Source organism: Vulpes lagopus, chromosome 2 (assembly GCF_018345385.1).
Source record: "Vulpes lagopus strain Blue_001 chromosome 2, ASM1834538v1, whole genome shotgun sequence".
In the NCBI taxonomy this organism is placed as follows: Eukaryota; Metazoa; Chordata; class Mammalia; order Carnivora; family Canidae; genus Vulpes; species Vulpes lagopus.
This window is the reverse complement of record NC_054825.1, coordinates 80,514,473-80,532,014: the sequence shown is the minus strand read 5'-3', so window position 1 is coordinate 80,532,014 and position 17,542 is coordinate 80,514,473. Positions and strand designations below refer to the sequence as shown.

General features: G+C 42.9%; 1 protein-coding gene across 4 annotated transcripts in view; it reads right to left on the bottom strand.

Moving 5' to 3' along the window:
• The window catches only part of RYR3 (ryanodine receptor 3), a 508,658-nt gene that overhangs the window by 314,067 nt on the left and 177,049 nt on the right, over positions 1-17,542 (bottom strand). The gene's annotated exons all lie outside the window — the stretch shown is intronic.

Here is a 17,542-nt window from a genome sequence, read left to right as displayed (position 1 = left end):
AATTTGTAAGAGGGCAACGGACAGACCACAATGCAGCTCTGGACAATAGTGACCATGACAGGGCGTCTATTTACTTGTTAAGAAAAACCTGGATACTGCAGCATAAAAAGGGGTGACAGAGAGAATTTAGAGCTACACAAAGATAGATCTTAACAAAGGAATGTCCAGAACTATAGGAATTGATGACCCCTAGGACAATCACTCTACTATGTGCTCAGGTGACATCATATTCATGGTCGTTCTGGCACATTTCTCAACAACAGTTAAAGACAGCCTTTGCTCCATACTGGCCAGTAATAGCTACTGCTCACTGAGTACATTCTCTGTGCCAAGCACTGTTCTAAGTGCTTCGACCATATTAACTCCCTTAAACCTCACGGCCACCCTGTAAGATAGGAATTATTAACATTCCAGTTTACAGCCAGCAAAACTAAGGCATAGAGAAGTTAGGCCATCTGCCTAAGGTCATGGCTTCTATTTGTCAGAGTTGGATTCAAATCCAGGCAGACAGTCTCCAAAGTCCCACTCAACTTATACCGTTCCTGCCACTGATGGAAATAATAAAGATATTTTTCACAACTAGAATATTTTCAACCTGCAAATATTTAAGTATTACGTTTATATAAAACACAGTGTTTGATAGTGACACACAACATCATTGCTCCATAGGACATTATAGTCTAGTTTCATGACACACTATTTCCCTTGGGAATAGTTTCCCTTGCATACTAAGCCTCTGTTTCCTACAGGATACTGGAGCACACAGATACCAGGAGAATAACAGGAATGAGGAATGAGATCCAGAAGTCACCAACAGCTATGTCTGATACTCTGAGACAGGTAAAGCTGTTTCCATAGAGCTCCAATTTAAAAAGCTAAAGAAAGGGATATGGGGTGGCTTATTCAGTTAAGCATCTCCCTTCACCTCACGTCATGATCCCAGGGTCCTGGGATTGAGCCCCGCATCGGCCTCCCTGCCTAGCAGGGAATCTACTTCTCTATTTCCCTCTGCTTCTCTCCCCACTTGTGCTCTCTACCTCTCTGCCTCTCAATAAATAAAATATTTTTAAAAAATAAAAGCTAAAGCAAGCCTGCTAAGGCACAGATAATCACTGACTTCAACATTTTCATTGCTAAGATAATAAATTGGTAATCTTTCAGTTCCTTTAATTTTCAAGTGTTTTTTACATTCTTCATTCTCCCCTAACCTCAATGCCCTCAAATAAAATGATGTTCTACTTGCTGGACCTACTATTTCCCTTTATTAAAGTTTTCAGATCCTCAAGCCAAGAAAGGGTAAGCCTATAGGCCACTTCAATTTTGAGGACTCTTCTACTACGTATGTTTCTACTCAGGGTGACCATAGTCCGAAATCCCCAAAAAAAGTCTTCCTAGAATTCTAGTATGACACACAATTGCCCAGTTCTTTTTATGAAAATGACTACAGGAGAAACTATAATCAAGAGACAACAGTTTTTTTTATATATATATTTCTTGCTTTGTTTTCAAAGTCTGTTCTTGCTGTAGGTAATTACCTCATTTATATGGGATGTGAGTGAGCAAACAGATGTTAATGCAGGGCAGAGTGTCACATCCAGAAAATGTTTCTAGAGTACACATGGCATCATTATAAGTAGCACACAATATGATAATACATTTCCCTAAAGGCCTTATGCCATAAACATATGTCTTCTAACTCTGTTTCCCCAAAAACGATGCCATTGCAGAAACTTTTACAGAGGTTCTTTCCCACCACTTTTTAGTCTACCTGGATCTCATGTCAACAGAATAGGAAGCAAGAGTCAGGGTTTGAGTGTTTCTTCCTCTTCCACTTTATTAAAGCAAGTGATTTGGAGATTTTCCATTCAGGAATGTCTACAATTAGAGTTGGTACTCTAAAGGGTACTTTTTGCTAATCAACTGAGTGATTTCAACATCCACACCCACTTTTACAAGATCCCTGCTTAGTCCATTCTCCTTTAGACATAAGTATTCACAGGCCTAAGTGCTAGAGATCCTGTCCTGGCATGAGACTGTGTGATTCTACATCACTTTTCTTTTTTCCCCATGTTTGGTTTACTTGGACAGGAGACAGGAACGCTCCTCCGCCAGCACTGCCATCATCCATCCTGATGTAGGACCTACCCATAATACAGACACTAGATATGCTCCAGTTATATTATTCTTTTCCCTCCAGATACTAAAAGTCCCATGGTGGTCATGACTTAATTACTGGTGCAAATGGGCACATCTGAGTGGGAGATAGTGGGCACAGGGAGAAAGCATCACGAAGGAGAGCACTAGACCTGTACTATTCTACACAGTCTCCTTGCAGCTGAATTTTTCCACCTCTAGAGTGCAGTCCCTGCCTAGAGCCTGTGCTTAGGGGTGAGGTCCACCAGTGGAACAGCACACAGAAGGACATGTAGCAGTGGCAAGGGAGAAGACAGGGCAACAGGAGTATCTGGAAAGAAACAAAACACAAGTAGTAACTTGTGACATAAATGGAGTACAGAGCACACACAGAGCCAGCTGACCCACTACACCAGCTGCCATCCTTAATTAAACTTCACACCAGCCTGAGCTCCCACCCACCTCCATGTTCTTCAAGAATGAGCAAAGGCCACTTGTCCATCAAAGCTAATTTGCTTGCAGCGTGAGAGTCCCCCAGGAGGTCAGCTCATTGTCTCTGGGCTCTGGAGCCTGTGCCTCAGTCACTCTGCCTGGCAGGCATGCCACATGTTTACAGATTCTCAGCACAGAGAGAAGGGCTCTGTTGACATCTGTTCTGAAATAGCTCTTCATCTCTCTCCCCGGCCCCGTCCTCTGCCTAGAGAAGCACTACATTCCCAAATGTCCTACAGAAAACCTTGAGATTCCAGGGCCCTGAGAAAGCCCAGAACTAGGTGAAAGTAATAGAAGGGAAGGCCTGTGGACTCTACATGTTTCGTAAATCTATGTAACATTTTCCTCACTGCCTTTTTCTGAGGTTTACCAAAAGCAAGATGGTGGGAATCTGCTACTCTTGTTATCACATTCACATAGCATTTTTCCACCTAGCACCTTGCAATATGCACTCAGCACTGTGCTAGCTTGTATTAGCGAAGCTTTTGGGGGAAGAAAACGGGAGTCAGTTACAAGCAGGGGGTGGGGGGGGGCTGTCATCTTTCTACTACACTGTTTCCCACACTCTGTTCTGGTTATCTAATTCTTCATGCAGTGCAGTCTGTCTCACTAGATTGTGGGTATCTTGAAAAATCTGTGTCATTCTACTTTTGGTATCCCCAGTACAAAGAACAACAAGTACTCAACTCAAGTCTTTCTGAGTGGACTCTGTGTTCTAGAATATCTGAGAGTATGTGGTGATGGTGACTGTGAATGCAAATAAATTGTACTGAGCACTCACCTGCCTGGCTGGGCCCTTCTTCAACCCTCTTATGATTCAAAAGGCCCCTTTTCTCTCATTGAAATGGGTCTCCTTCCACTTCATTAATCTATCTGGTTCTCACACAGCCAGGACTCTGTGTATCAGTAACTTTGAATTAAAAGCAATAGAGGGTATATTAAGTGTGAATACTCTAGCATAGGACTGCCTGAGGTCCTATATCTGTTCAATGAGGTTGAATGAGTTGAATGGGTTATTAGTTGAATGAGGATAAGCAGGTAACTTAGTGTCCTCTGTCTCAGTTTCCTTATCTGTAAAATAGAGATACGATATCATCTATTTCTCAGAGTAGACGGTTTTTATGTTTAAAGACCTTAAGATAGGGTCTGATACATAGAAACAAATATCAGATATTATCCATCAAAGAGCAGTGGAATAAAAACATCAATAAATAACTTATATGTTCATTTATATAGATCTAGTATTTTTGAAATTCTTACTGTGCATAAGGATAAGGCAAATTCCCCACCCTTTAAGGTTGGATGGTCAAGTAGAGTGTCAGGAAAGCAAACAGGCAATTTCCAAAATATATTTCTTTTTTAAAAAAATATTTATTTATTTATTTATGATAGAGAGAAAAAAAGAGGCAGAGACACAGGAGGAGGGAGAAACAGGCTCTATGCCGGGAGCCCGAAGCGGGACTCGATCCCAGGACTCCAGGATCGTGCCCTGAGCCAAAGGCAGGCACTAAACTGCTGAGCCACCCAGGGATCCCCTCCAAAATATATTTCAAAAGGCCCAGGGTGAATAAGAAAGTGAGAAAGCACACAGAACTGAACCTCGCTGGGTAGAAGGATGGGGAGGGGAGACAGAGGAGGGAGATGGTGAAGAGAGCAGAAGGGAAGCAAGCAAAGGGAGTTGAGAAGCAAGGCTGAGGAAAAAGTAGGCATCAGACAGAGAGAGTCTTGAGTCCCCTTGTCAAGGAGTTTTGACTTTATCTTCAGAGCAATAGAATGTCACTAAAGGAAGTTATGCAGGAATTAATCTAATAAAATTTGCATCTTCGAAAGATCATGGCAGGCCCACTCTGAAGGAAGTTAGATCAAAGCAGAGAAACAAACTAGCAGGTTGTTGCCATGTACTGGTTATGAGGTGACAATAGCATGAATTAAAGAAATGGTGCTAAAGGTGGAGATAAGAGAATGAATTTGAAAAATCTTGAGAAGGTAGGAGAGGTAAGACCTGGCAATTAGTTGGATGTAGATGGAGGAGAAGATGGCTGGCGTTTCTACAGGATGGGAAAGAGTACAAAAGGCTGGGTTTCAAGAAGAATAGTCATACCAAATATCAGAAGGACCATAGAGATTGTAGTTATGCTTGGCAAATTGTTTACTAGAGCCTCCCATTTGGGCCAACAGAATAATGATGGGAGAGTGGAGGTCTCTGTGACTGTATGGGTATCCCCACAGATGTCAGCAGAGGCAGGCTTAACTGAGAAAAGAGTGGGAATCTGAGAAGGTGACACATATTCTTCTTCATAATAGGAGTATTCCTGGAGACCCAGTCTCCATAATTAGCCCAATTAACCTCACTTTCCTTTCCCAAGTCCATTAAGAAGTCAGCCAGGATTTAGAGAGCACAGCAATACACAGTCAGTACTGCACTAGCTGCTGTGTGGGGACAAAAGAAAAATAAGGTTATGGTTTCTGTCCTTTAAGGAATTTTTAACCTACCTGAAGAGACATTTCCTGTACAGGAGACTTTATAAAACAGTGCAAAATAGAATTTTCAATGCTAAGTTGAGGGGTCTGAGTTACATGCCCTGTAGGACACAGAGCCCTCTCAGCAATGTTGTGATTAGGAAAAAGCCCAGCCCAGGTTGGAGGTGGGCTTTAAAAAGATTTATGTAAATAAGAAGTTCCTGGCACATAAAAACAACTCAAATTTTTGTTTAATGAATGAACAAGATGGGGGGAGTTCTTCTTTCCATTTTATCATGTCTTCTTCCCTTCTGTTTAAAATTCCATTAGTTGAAGTAGCATTTTTAAGTTATGAGCTTCATAGAACCTCTGTCCTGACATTCCTTTGCTTTTTCACCCAACTCCTCAAAGAAGAAGGTCAAGCGCTTGCAAGTGTCATCAATCAGTATGGGAGTAAGCAAAGGAAGGAGAAAGTAGAGAGCAAATCCCGTTTACTAATTTTTCTATCTACACTTCCCATTCCAGTCCCAGGACTGAGCAGCTGGATGCATGTGATTGACACTGTATCATACTTATGTGCTGATGGATTTACATGGACTCAGCCCTACTGAAATGGGTAGGCTGCAGAGCCTAACCTGCAAGGTGAGGTCATTTCTAGTGTCAGTCATCTGGGGAGCAGCAGTGACTGTGAGAACAGAGGCCAAAACTAAGTAGGCAGAGCTGAGGTTGCTGGGAGAAGTGAATCTCACATTCTTTGATCTACATTATTAAGAGCCAGCGTAGCCAGTGGGATGTTCTTGGGCAGATGTTCCAGAAGCATCCAACCAATGACAGAACTGAAGGTAAGAAATAAGGAACTTGGTCAGGTGTTTCTTTCTTCTGGGCTTCCGTGTAAATAGAGACAGGAAGAGTAAGCACATCAACTGCACAAGAATAAAAAACTTTAAGCTAGAATGTTGGAATATATTTGAACTTCCATTTTAATTTTTCTTGTGTTATCCCTTAGTGTCTAACAAAAAATATTTTTGAAGCTCTGGCATTTTTTTGGGTTGGATTACGTAATTTCAGGAAAGAATTTTGGTCTACAAGTGAGCCAAAACATTAAAGCAAGGTGCCTCAGTATGGCCAGTGGGATGGTAATAAGGGTAATCAAACAGGAGAACCACAAGACAGAAGCAAAACTTGGGGCAAAGTCGAGGTCCTTGACAAGCCCCTTGACAATAGGACATCTCTATTCAGAAGCCTCAAACCTTCCGAATTTTATTAATGAGGACAGTATCTCAATTGCTCCCTTCATGCTCTATTTATGCTGCCTGAGATAGTCCAGTCCATGAATAAAATATGGCTGGTGTTTAATCTCATGGCTCTAGATTTCAAACTGTGTACACAATGAGAGTCTATTTCTCCAGGAGCACTCCATGTGCTAACAGGCAAAGATGGACTCAGTCCCCAGGGGCCTGGCTTCTATATGCACCATTTGTTCCATTTCACCACACCACCTAAAAAAAAGATTGATAACCATTACCCTATGATGGCTTGATATAATCCTAACTCAAAGACCATAGATGAGAAGGCTTCCCAAGTCTTCTGGCACAGAAACCTAATTTCTCCTCCATAAGAAATTCCAGTTGGCATATCTGAGTAGCATTGGATAAGACCAATCCTCCATGAGAGAGCATCAGGATGGCCAGAGATGGCATGTGTAGCTTGAAATTCAGGTGATTTAAGCACTCCACAGATATGATCTCATCCATCTACAGTAGACTTTAGTTCATGTGTGGATTTCTTCTCTTATTAAGAATACATAATTATTTGCATTGTGTTTATACTTCAAAGGCAGAACAAGTCATTAACTAAACTAATACCCACCTCTTGTCCTAGCCAGGTTTTAAGTATTTACACAGTTAAGTACTTTTTAAGCCTATCTTTGTCACCTCTAAGTTTTTGATGGATTATAATGAATAAAATTATATAGTGAATGTTTAAATCTGAAGATGTTGCCTAGTTTCCGGATTTCTGTAAAAACAGAAGATGATTCTACAACCCTTTCCAAGGCAAATCAACTGAGATACAAAAGAATTTGGTAAAACTTACATAATGGAGAAACTTACAAAATGGAGAAACAAGAATAGAACCCCCAAATACATCTTAAATATATTTGCTTATCTCTATAATTTTACCAGGTATTGTGCTGAATTATTTATAAATACTCCCATTTAACCCCAACCCTTAGGAATGATATGATAGCCATTTTACAGATAAGAAAACAGACCCAAAGGCTGAAAAAGCTTTCCCACAATCGCATACTGGAAATGGCACTTAGATCCTGAATTTCAAACTTAATATTCTGACTGTTCATGTGTCAGTTCTCCTGAAGAGAAGGTCCTGTCCCTATACCAAGCTTGCAGAATTCTAACCACTAGGCTGTCTCCTCTAAACTCTTACACTTTAATAAAAAGTTAAGGGCTTCATATTAGATTCTTGACTCAGAGAAAGTTCTCTATTTTGGAATGGCCACTGAGAATGCAAAGACTACAACTTCAGTTAAGTGAGATAATCAGAATCCAGAGGTTCCTGGCAGGCAAAATCATATGCAGTCCTAAAATCTGAGACTGACTTACCATATAAGTGCTCTCTTCCAAAAAGTATTCAACTCTGGGCATGATGGGACAGGTTTCCACCAAGGGTATACATGTGTAGATTTTAAGAATGTACACACCCAGATTGTAAAAATTTTGAGAAAAGAGACTTTTCCTATCTGTATTTAAGAGAAGTTATCGTGAAACAAAATTTTAAAATGTATAAAAACGATGTTTTTAAAGATTTTATCTGAGAGACAGAGAGTCAGAGAGAGCACAAATGGAGGGGAGTGGCAAAGGCAGAAGCAGATTCCCCCACTAAGAGGGAGCAGGATGCATAACTTGATCCCAGGACTCTGGGATCATGACCTGAGCTCAAGGCAGATGCTTAGCTGACTGAGCCACCCAGGCACCCCAAAACTTGCTTAATTTTTTTTTATGTTTTGATATTATGCTATGATAAAGGATGGAGAATCTTTCTGAAAATATATACAGATACTATTCATTATAGTTGAGTTCCAATTTTTGCTTACATTTTTGCCAACAAAAGCCATTATATGAAAGTGGTGAGGTACACACATATTTTAAAGTTTTGTTTAAGTTATCTCTATACCCAGCATGGGGCTCAGACTTACAACCCCGAGATCAAGAGTCATATGCTCTTCTGACTGAGCCAACCTGGTGCCCCTCACAAAATCTAAACATATGGCTGGAAAACATTCTTTTTAGGATGAAGAGGCGGAAGAGGTAGTTACCTCTGAAAAGAAGTGAAGAAGGTCCCTTCTGATAGATGCCTGAGGAGTCAATTATAGGAATGTGACAACTCTCAGCATCCACCGGTCTGTAGGTATGTGTGAGTAGGGGTGGAGGGCAGAGGGAGAATTTCAAGCAGCTCCATGTCCAGTGGGAAGCTCAATCTTAGGACGCTGAGATCATGACCTGAGTCAAAATCAAGATTTGGACGCTTAACTGACTGAGCCACCCAGGTGTCCCTAGGTGCATCTTTGCTGCAGGGATGAGGGATTTGCCCAGGAAGAACTGAAAGCTGTGGAAAGTCACTGCTGCAGCCCAAGGAGACTTACTAAGCAGAAGCATTCACAGCCATGGGCAAGCAATGGCAGCACCTGATGCTATGCTGTTCCGCAGTTTACTATAAGACAAGAGCAAGGAAAGGCATGGAATAAGTTGACCACATTCAAGGAAAAGGAGGAAGTTTATCAAGTTATAAAAAGGTATTGATATTTTTTTAAAAAAAGGAACCTTCTACTAGGAATCTAAATATTTACTTAAGAACACTTGCTAAAACATTTTTGGGTTTTTGATTAATTAATTTTATTTTAGAGAGAGAGAGAGAGAGACTGCACAAGTGGGGGGAGGGGCAAAGAAAGAATGAGTGAGCCAGGGACCCCTGCTGAGCACAAAGCCCAACGTGAGGCTTGATCCCAGATCCTGAGACCATGATCTGAGCTGAAACCAAGAGCTGGATGCTCAACTGACCAAGCCATCATCAACAGTGTCAATGAAATTTTCTATGCAAGGAAGGTGCCCCTGGCACCTAGAAGCAGGAAATCTAAATTGCAAGACAAAAGTCCTTGCCTTTGACAAAAGTCTCGTTGAGAAATGTCAATTAAAAGTGAGGAAGGACTAAAAACACCCAAAATCACTGTTCCCCATCTGTGAAATACCCAGATATTGGCTGTTTAACTGACCAGCAGACCCATCACAGTCTAGCCTCTCCTAGGGAGAAAGTTTATTAATTCAAGTGAGAGCAATACCTATAATGTCAATTATCTTTTTGATGATCCTCAGATTTCTCGCAAGAGCTAACACAAAAAAAGCTCCATCTGGAAGAATTAATGGAGAAATATGATGGGCCCAAGAATCCCCTGGGTAAGCCTGCTGTCATTTCAGATTCCTGGGACCCTGGCTCCAGGTGGGTCCTTTAAAAGAATATCCCAGGTGACTCTGAAGCAGGAGGTGTCTGACCCTAATTTGAGAGACATTGCAGAACAATCAGACCAAACAAGTAAATTCAGGATCCTGGTGAGTAGCCAATTCTCACTCTAGATCCTTCCGTAAAGAGTTCAATTCATCAAAATATAAAATTCTCTTTCAGGTGAATAACCCAATGGTTTGAAATCCATAGGACTATTGTTTTTAGAATCTTGCCTGAAATGGCCCGAACCAAAAAGTAACATCCAGGCGTCCTGGACACCTATTTTCTGCCTAGCATCAGTGTTTCTGGCACAGTGAGGAAGAGTATTACCAAGAGCTTGGCAAAAATGAGTACTGTGAAACTGGTGTTCTTTAAAATAAGGAAAAAGGGACAGCCAGAGAATCAGAGACAAAACGCTGGGCAGCTGGCTTGTAAAACTGCCTGCTGGGAGGAAGCATGAGTGCCAGGCTGGATGGCTGGTTTGATTCTTGATAAAGCCAAGTTTCCCCTCTGCCCAGCATGGTCAGCATGTTATGTAAGAAAGGTGCCAAAAGGTGAAAACTTGCAACCCATGCATCTGTAAAAAACAAACAAACAAGCGAACAACAACAACAACAAAAAAAACACGCACCGAGTAGTGGAGCAGCAAAATATACCTGGTATTTCAGAGCTGAGATAACCAAAACAATGACTCTTTTATATGGTCCTTAAAAATGATGGCCATGAATTAAACCCTAGCTTCACGAGTGGCAGAGATAACACAGTAAATCCTGCGGGTAAGTAACGAGATCCTAAAATCCCTAGTTTCCAATGGGAGTGACCAAGGAAAAGCTGCAGCTATTACTCTGAAGAGCTTGTGGATTAGAAAGAGCAGCGCTCAGGAAAGAGGGCAGGCAGCAGGGGAGCAAGGTGGTGGAAGCAGGATGCATGTCCCACATTCCATGGAGGTGGCAGGGGCGCAGATGTCAGCCAGAGGAGGGGCACAGGGCACAGGGTGATGGAGGTAGAACAAGGTGCAAGAGGCAGAAATCCCAAGGGATGGGATCCCTGGGTGGCACAGCAGTTTGGCGCCTGCCTTTGGCCCAGGGCGAGATCCTGGAGACCCGGGATCGAATCCCACGTCGGGCTCCTGGTGCGTGGAGCCTGCTTCTCCCTCTGCCTGTGTCTCTGCCTCTCTCTCTCTCTCTCTCTCTGTGTGTGATTATCATAAATAAATAAAAAAAAAATAAAAAAAATAAAAAAGAAATACCAAGGGATGAGGTAAAAGCCGAAGCAAGGGGGTTGATAGCAGTCTAGTCTCAACCTAATGTGCATGTTAGTCTCAAGCTTGATTTGCCTTAGTGTTGGTGGAAGAACATGGACCAGCATCGGACTGCCCATGTATCCCTTCTAGTTCACTCGTTCGCTCCTCCCTTTTGAGTGGTGATCTGGGCATTAAAGAATCTAGAAACCCTGGGGAGGCTGCTCTCTGTCACCAAGGCAGAGGCAGTCAGCAGCAGCAGGACAGAATGTGTGTCTTGTGGCTATTTCATCACAGCACAGGAAGGGGATGGTTGAGGAGAGCCTTATGAGGCACCACCGAGAGCAGAACAAATGCCGGGCTGGCACTGCAGGCTGACAGACAGGAGAGAGATGTTGGGTGCTCAGAGGCAGTGCTGTTCTCCATGATACACCGCTCATCAGCATCACTCATGTCTTCAGGGTCCTGCCTTCACTGCAGCACCAGCTCCGCCACGCTGGAGGGCTCAGGATCTCAGGTGGGCGCAGAGCTCATGGTGACGAAGAAGACAACAGCTTGGCTTCCAAATGGTTTGAATTTTTCATTCCCCAATGCCTCCTTCCCACTCCCAGATTGAATCCAAATTCCAGTGTGGAAATGCAGTTTTTATTTTTGCCCACACATGAAGTTTTCGCTTTGATAGAAATAAGCCTATCGCTGTAAACTAAGTTCTAGATTGAAAAAATATTTTGGCAGGACTATATGGACAAATGTTCATAAGATTTGCAGTTATAAAAAAGCCCTTGTGATGGTAAATAACAGTCATAAATATCCCTCGCCAATATGGAAAAAGCATTTTCATACCTTTATAAAGAACTAGACCCCATCCATTCAAACTGTCTCATAGTGTCTGAGCTAAACTACTACCGCTAGATGCTTAGATTTACAAAGATTAGTACTATATGCAAGGATCAGTCTGATGTGCCCCTATTTGCAAGGGGGCAGGTAGTGCTCACCACGGATCTTTTAAAACATGTACATACATCAGGGAGTCAGCATCATCAGTCAGCAGCTGCAGGAGTTAAAATCGCTTACAATAAGCACTGTTTGAAAAAACAGAATTAAAAACTCTGGGAACTATACCAAAATAAAAAGCTCTTGCACAGCAAAGAAACAACAAAACACAAAGGGAACCTCTTGAATGGGAGAATATATCTGCAAATGATATATCCAGTAAAGGGTTAATATCCAAAATACACACAAAGAGTTTACAACTCAACATCAAAGAAAAAAAGTATGATTAAAAAACTGGCAGAAAATGTGAATAGAAATTTTTTCCAAAGACGACAGACAGATGGCCAGAAGACTCACGAAACAATGGTCAACATTACGGGAAATCCAAATCGAAAACCACAATGAGGTGTCACCTTAAACGTGTTATCTTTTTGAATCTGGCTTTTCTGACAAGTGTTGGTGAGGATGTGGAGAACAAGGGATTCTAACACACTGTGGGTGGGAATATAAACTGGTACAGCTACCATGGAAAATAATATGGAGGTTCCTGAAAAAATTAAAAGCAGAACTACCATATGATCTAGCAATTCCACTACCGGGTATTTACCCAAAGAAAACAAATACACTAATTTGAAAAGATACAGGTGCCTATGTTTGTTGTAGCTTATTTACAATAGTTAAGATATGCAAGCAACCCAAGTGTCATCTATAGATGAGTGGATAAAGATGTAACACACACACACACACACACACACACACACCCCCCATTACTCAGCCATAAAAAAAAGAGTGAGATCTTGCCATTTGCAGCATGGATGGACCTAAAGGTATTACACTAAGAGAAATAAGGCAGAGAAAGACAAAAACCATATGATTTCACTTATATGTTGAATCTAAAACCAAATGAACAAAAAACTAGACCCATAAATACAGAGAATGAACTACTGGTTTCCAGAGCAGGGGACGGGGGTGGGTGTCGAGGGACAGACAGAAAGGAGAGTGGGCGATGCAGCCGTCTAGTTATGGAATAAGTCACAGGGATAATAATCATCACTGCTTCCCTGGAGTGGGAGCGGAGAGGCATATGACCTCCTCAGGTTAGAGCTTCAATAATGTCATCCTCACCAGGAAACATTCTAAGTAAGGAGTTGGACAGTCATCTGCGAAGAGCAGTTATATTCCATTCTCTCCAAAGCTTCCTTCATGGAGATCACAGATCCCTTTCATTCAGGGCATAAACCAGCTCCCGATCAACATAAGGAAACCATGAGGAGACTTAGTCTCTTCCTACCTGAACCCAAGCCATCGCTCAGCATCCTGTGAAGCTGGCCAGGAAACCTACGTCGAATAGCACCTCTGCCCAACCACCCAAGTTCACATGCCTGGGCCACCACTAGCGTTCCCTGTGTCTCAGCCCTGCGGGGAAGCTGACCCCAGCTACTGAGGCTGGCAGACAGATGCTGCAGGACAGACCGTGGCATTTCCTGTCCCTCCCCTCCTGGACAACCAGGAGTCACCTCCAGGATGGAATGGGTTTTTTTAGAGCAGGGAGGGGCAGAGGTTAAGGGAGAGAGAGAGAGCCTTAAGGAGGCTCCAGCCCAGGGTGGAGCCAGGCTCAGGACTGGATCTCACGACCTGAGCAGAAATGCAGAGCCAGATGCTTACCCGCCTGAGCCGCCAGCGAGCAGATGAGCACAGTGATAGAAACCGACGGCGTGATGGCACACCCCAAAAAGCCGAGTCCTTGCTCATGGTGACCTAAGCAAAGCCTGCCAAGATCCTACGGAGACAAATGCTCCAAATTACCCGCTTGCTCCCCAGGGGCATTCGTCCCAATGCTCACCGTGAATAAGATGGAGACGGAAGCCGTGTTTGGCGTCCTACTAAACTTGTCCATCTTGTGAAAGAAGCAAGATGGTTTGTTACTCTAGCAATTGGGATGCTCCGTGGCAGGCTGCAGGTAAGTGTGAAGGGGATGCGAATGAAGCCAAGGGCATAGCTTTGCTCCATTGCACGAGGACGTCTGTGTACCTCAGCAGGCTAGATACTGTACCATCATGTAGGCAAACGAGGGAACAGGTGTCAAGGGCTGATGACTGCGAATTCAGCCCCGCAACAATTTCTGAAAGTGTGGTCCGAGGACCACTTGCACAAGAATCATACAGAAGTTAAAAAAAAAAAAAAAAAAAGATTCCTGACCCCACCCAATACAAGGCTGGGGAAGGAAGAATATGCTTGCTCGAGTTTGAGAAGCACTGACTGCCCTTCCAGACAAGCTCTGTGCCAAAACCCCTACATGTTAGTCAGACTTTTTTTTTTTTAAGATTTTATTTATTTATTTGAGAGAGAAGGAGGGGGGTGGGGGAGATAGAGCGCACTGGTGCAAGCACACCAGTAGAGGGAGAGGCAGGGAGGGAGAAGCAGACTCCCCGCAGAACAAGGCATAGCTGCAGGGCTCCATCCCAGGACCCCGGGATCATGACTGGAGCCGAAGGCCGATGCTTAACTGACTCAGCCCCCCAGGCTTACCATCTTTAAAGATAAAACATTCTTAACATAACTTCACTTGGGAAACCGGGTAATGAGCAAAAGCACAGCATTTAGGTTTCAACTTGAATGGTGATCAGAGGAGGCTCTGGAAACTTTCTCATGAATGCCCAAAAGTCCTCTTTCTTGGCTTCATTTCCCACCAAGAGTATTCTCTCTAGCTGTTTACTAGAGCTTCTGCTGAATGAGAACACTATGGCTTCTTTGTTGACTCGGTCTCAGAGCATGCCTTAGTTTCTAAAAACTCTCCTCCTCTTTAAGTAAAAGAAGTGAAATGGTCTCAACTCAGATACCGAAGCTTATCATGGTAACAATTAAAATTTCAAGTCTCAAGGGACTGCTTCTGGGATGGAAGAGGTGGATGGGAGATCAACTATTTCACCCTCTGTGCCCTGAGGCAGCAGTGTGCCTGAACCATGCCCAAAAAGATGACAATCTGTTCTGTTCTGTAGTAGAAATATCTTGGGACATATAGTGAAGTGCTCAAGGACTTGAGGCAAAAGTCCTTGATGAAAGTGCTCCAATAAGCCATGGATCATTAGGTGAAGGGGTTTTTAATTCTGTCAACCCCTCCACAGCTAAGAAACAACTGTTTGAGAGAGGCTTACACAAACAGCAGTCTTGTACCAGCTGTTTGCATCTTCCAAAGGCTTTGGATAAGGCTCAGTTGAGTTTAAGCGAAATGGGAGGAAAACTATTTGCAAATGGCCTAAGAGAGAAAGCAGCTAAATTCTGGGATGATAGCATTAGGAACTCTTTGTTCCCTGAAATACAATGTCTGTGAACAATAACAAATTAATCCTCTAATGTGTTGGAATTATTTAAAAGCACCTATTTGCTGCATGTCAGGAAATGGAAAAGAAAATACTGTTTACAAAGGATTCATTAAATTTTTGAGTGCATGTAGTTTGTTTAGGTCACTATAAAAAAGAATGAAACTTTAGGGGCGCCTGGATGGCTCCATAGGTTAAGCCTCTGACTCTTGGTTTCGGCTCAGGTCATGACCTCATGAGTTGTGAGATGGACCCTCCACACTGGGCTCCAGGCTTGGAGAATCTCTCCCTGTACTCCTCCTGCCACTCATGCATGCCCCCACCCCCATCAAATAAATAAATCTTTTTTTTAAAAGATTTTATTTATGTATTTATTTATGAGAGACAAAGAGAAAGAGAGAGAGTGTGGCAGAGACACAGGCAGAGGGAGAAGCAGGCCCCATGCAGGGAGCCCGACGTGGGACTTGATCCCGGGTCTCCAGGATCAGGCCTTGGGCTGAAGGCGGTGCTAAACCGCTGAGCCACCTGGGCTGCCCCAAATAACTAAATCTTAAAAAACAAAACAAAACAAAAAAAACACAAAAAAACTTTAAGGAATAAAACTATTGAATGAACTGCTTGAAAAGGAGAAGTTGTCTACTTAAACATCTGGAAATCTTAACCTCTAAAACCATTAGAAACAGTTCCTTTACCAAACTCTCCTCATAGGACAGTCACCATCAGACCCAAGGGGTTATCTTGTGTAACATTTTACAACAAGCCAGAGGGAGAACAAACCCAGTTCTCTCAAGTCACTGTCCTGTGTTCTTTAGAAATGGTTTGATCTGTGAATTATGAATATGCACACAACCTCAAAAGATTATACAGAAGGCCATAATAATGACTTAAGTTCATCCCCCGGTTTTAAGATACCCATGAGTAATAAAAAAGATGCATAGGACATGGCTTGTGTCCTTAGGATTCAATTTTTTAAAAAGATTTTATTTATTTATTCATGAGACACAGAGAGGGGCACAGACACAGGCAGAGGGAGAAGCAGGTGCCTTGCAGGGAGCCTGACATGGGACTCGACCCCGGGACTCCAGGATCACACTCTGGGCTGAAGGTGGAGCTAAACCACTGAGCCACCCGGGCTGCCCAAGATTCAAATTTTAACGCAAATGCAACCCTCACGTTTCTCCCATTAAAAGCCACAAATGAAAAAGAAGGTAAACACAGGGGAATAAAATGGCAAGTCTTTGTGATACAATTAGTAAGTTCAGGAGTTGATGGAGGAAGAAAAAAAATACTGCTAATCAGAACCAAAATAGCAGCTATTAGGTCTGAAGACCAAAGTACTAAATACTGCAGAGGAGCCCGGGTATGAATACGACCTACTCATAATTCACCTGGGGCCATTTGTCTGCTGTGAACAAGTAAATGACAAATGAACAGCAGAGCCATGGTGCCACTTTACACACTGAATAAATTCTTTGTGAAGATTCCCACCATTAAGGTACAGACTGTCTTTAAATAAAAGGAGGGGACTGGTATTGCCTCAAGCAGATAAGTCATCACTAAAGTATTAATAACTCAAGCAGGAAGGCGGACAATATAGATGAGGAAAGATCTCAGGGTTAAAAGATTGAACCTTTTTTTTTTCTTTAAACTAGGTTCTTGGGCAGCCCGGGTGGCTCAGCGGTTTAGCGCCACCTTTGGCCCAGGGCGCGATCCTGGAGACCCGGGATCAAGTCCCACGTCGGGTTCCCTGCATGGAGCCTGCTTCTCCCTCTGCCTGTGTCTCCGCCTCTCTCTCTCTCTCTCTCTCTCTCTCTGTGTCTCTCATGAATAAATAAATAAAATATTTTAAAGAATAAAAACAAACAAACAAACAAGGTTCTTAGATCCAGCAAATGACAAATGCATCAAAAATCCTGACATATGGAGGGACACCTGGGTGGCTCAGCGGTTGAGTATCTGCCTTCAGCTCAGATTGTGATCTCCAGGTCCTGGGATCGAACCCCACATCGGGCTCCCTGCTCAGTGGGGAGCCTGCTCCTCCCTCTCCCTCTGCCTTTCCCTCTCCCCACTCATACTCTCTTTCTCTCCCAAATAAAATCTTAAAAAAAAAAAAAAAAAAAAAAGCAAACCTGACATATGTTAAACTTGATCTTTATGCTATTTGGCTGTTTACATTCTCCTCTCCCGACAATCAGAAACAGCAGAGTGTGAGGCTCAGTGTGGATGGAGAAATAAGAATAAAACTTCCTGAAGGAAAATAGTTTCGCTGTTAATGGAAAAGAACTGGAGCTGTGTTTTTCAGAACCTAAGCATGGCTGGAATCGTACTCTACCCCTCGGAGCTGGTGAATTCACATGTAGGCCGCTAGGATCTTTCCTCTCCTCCCTGC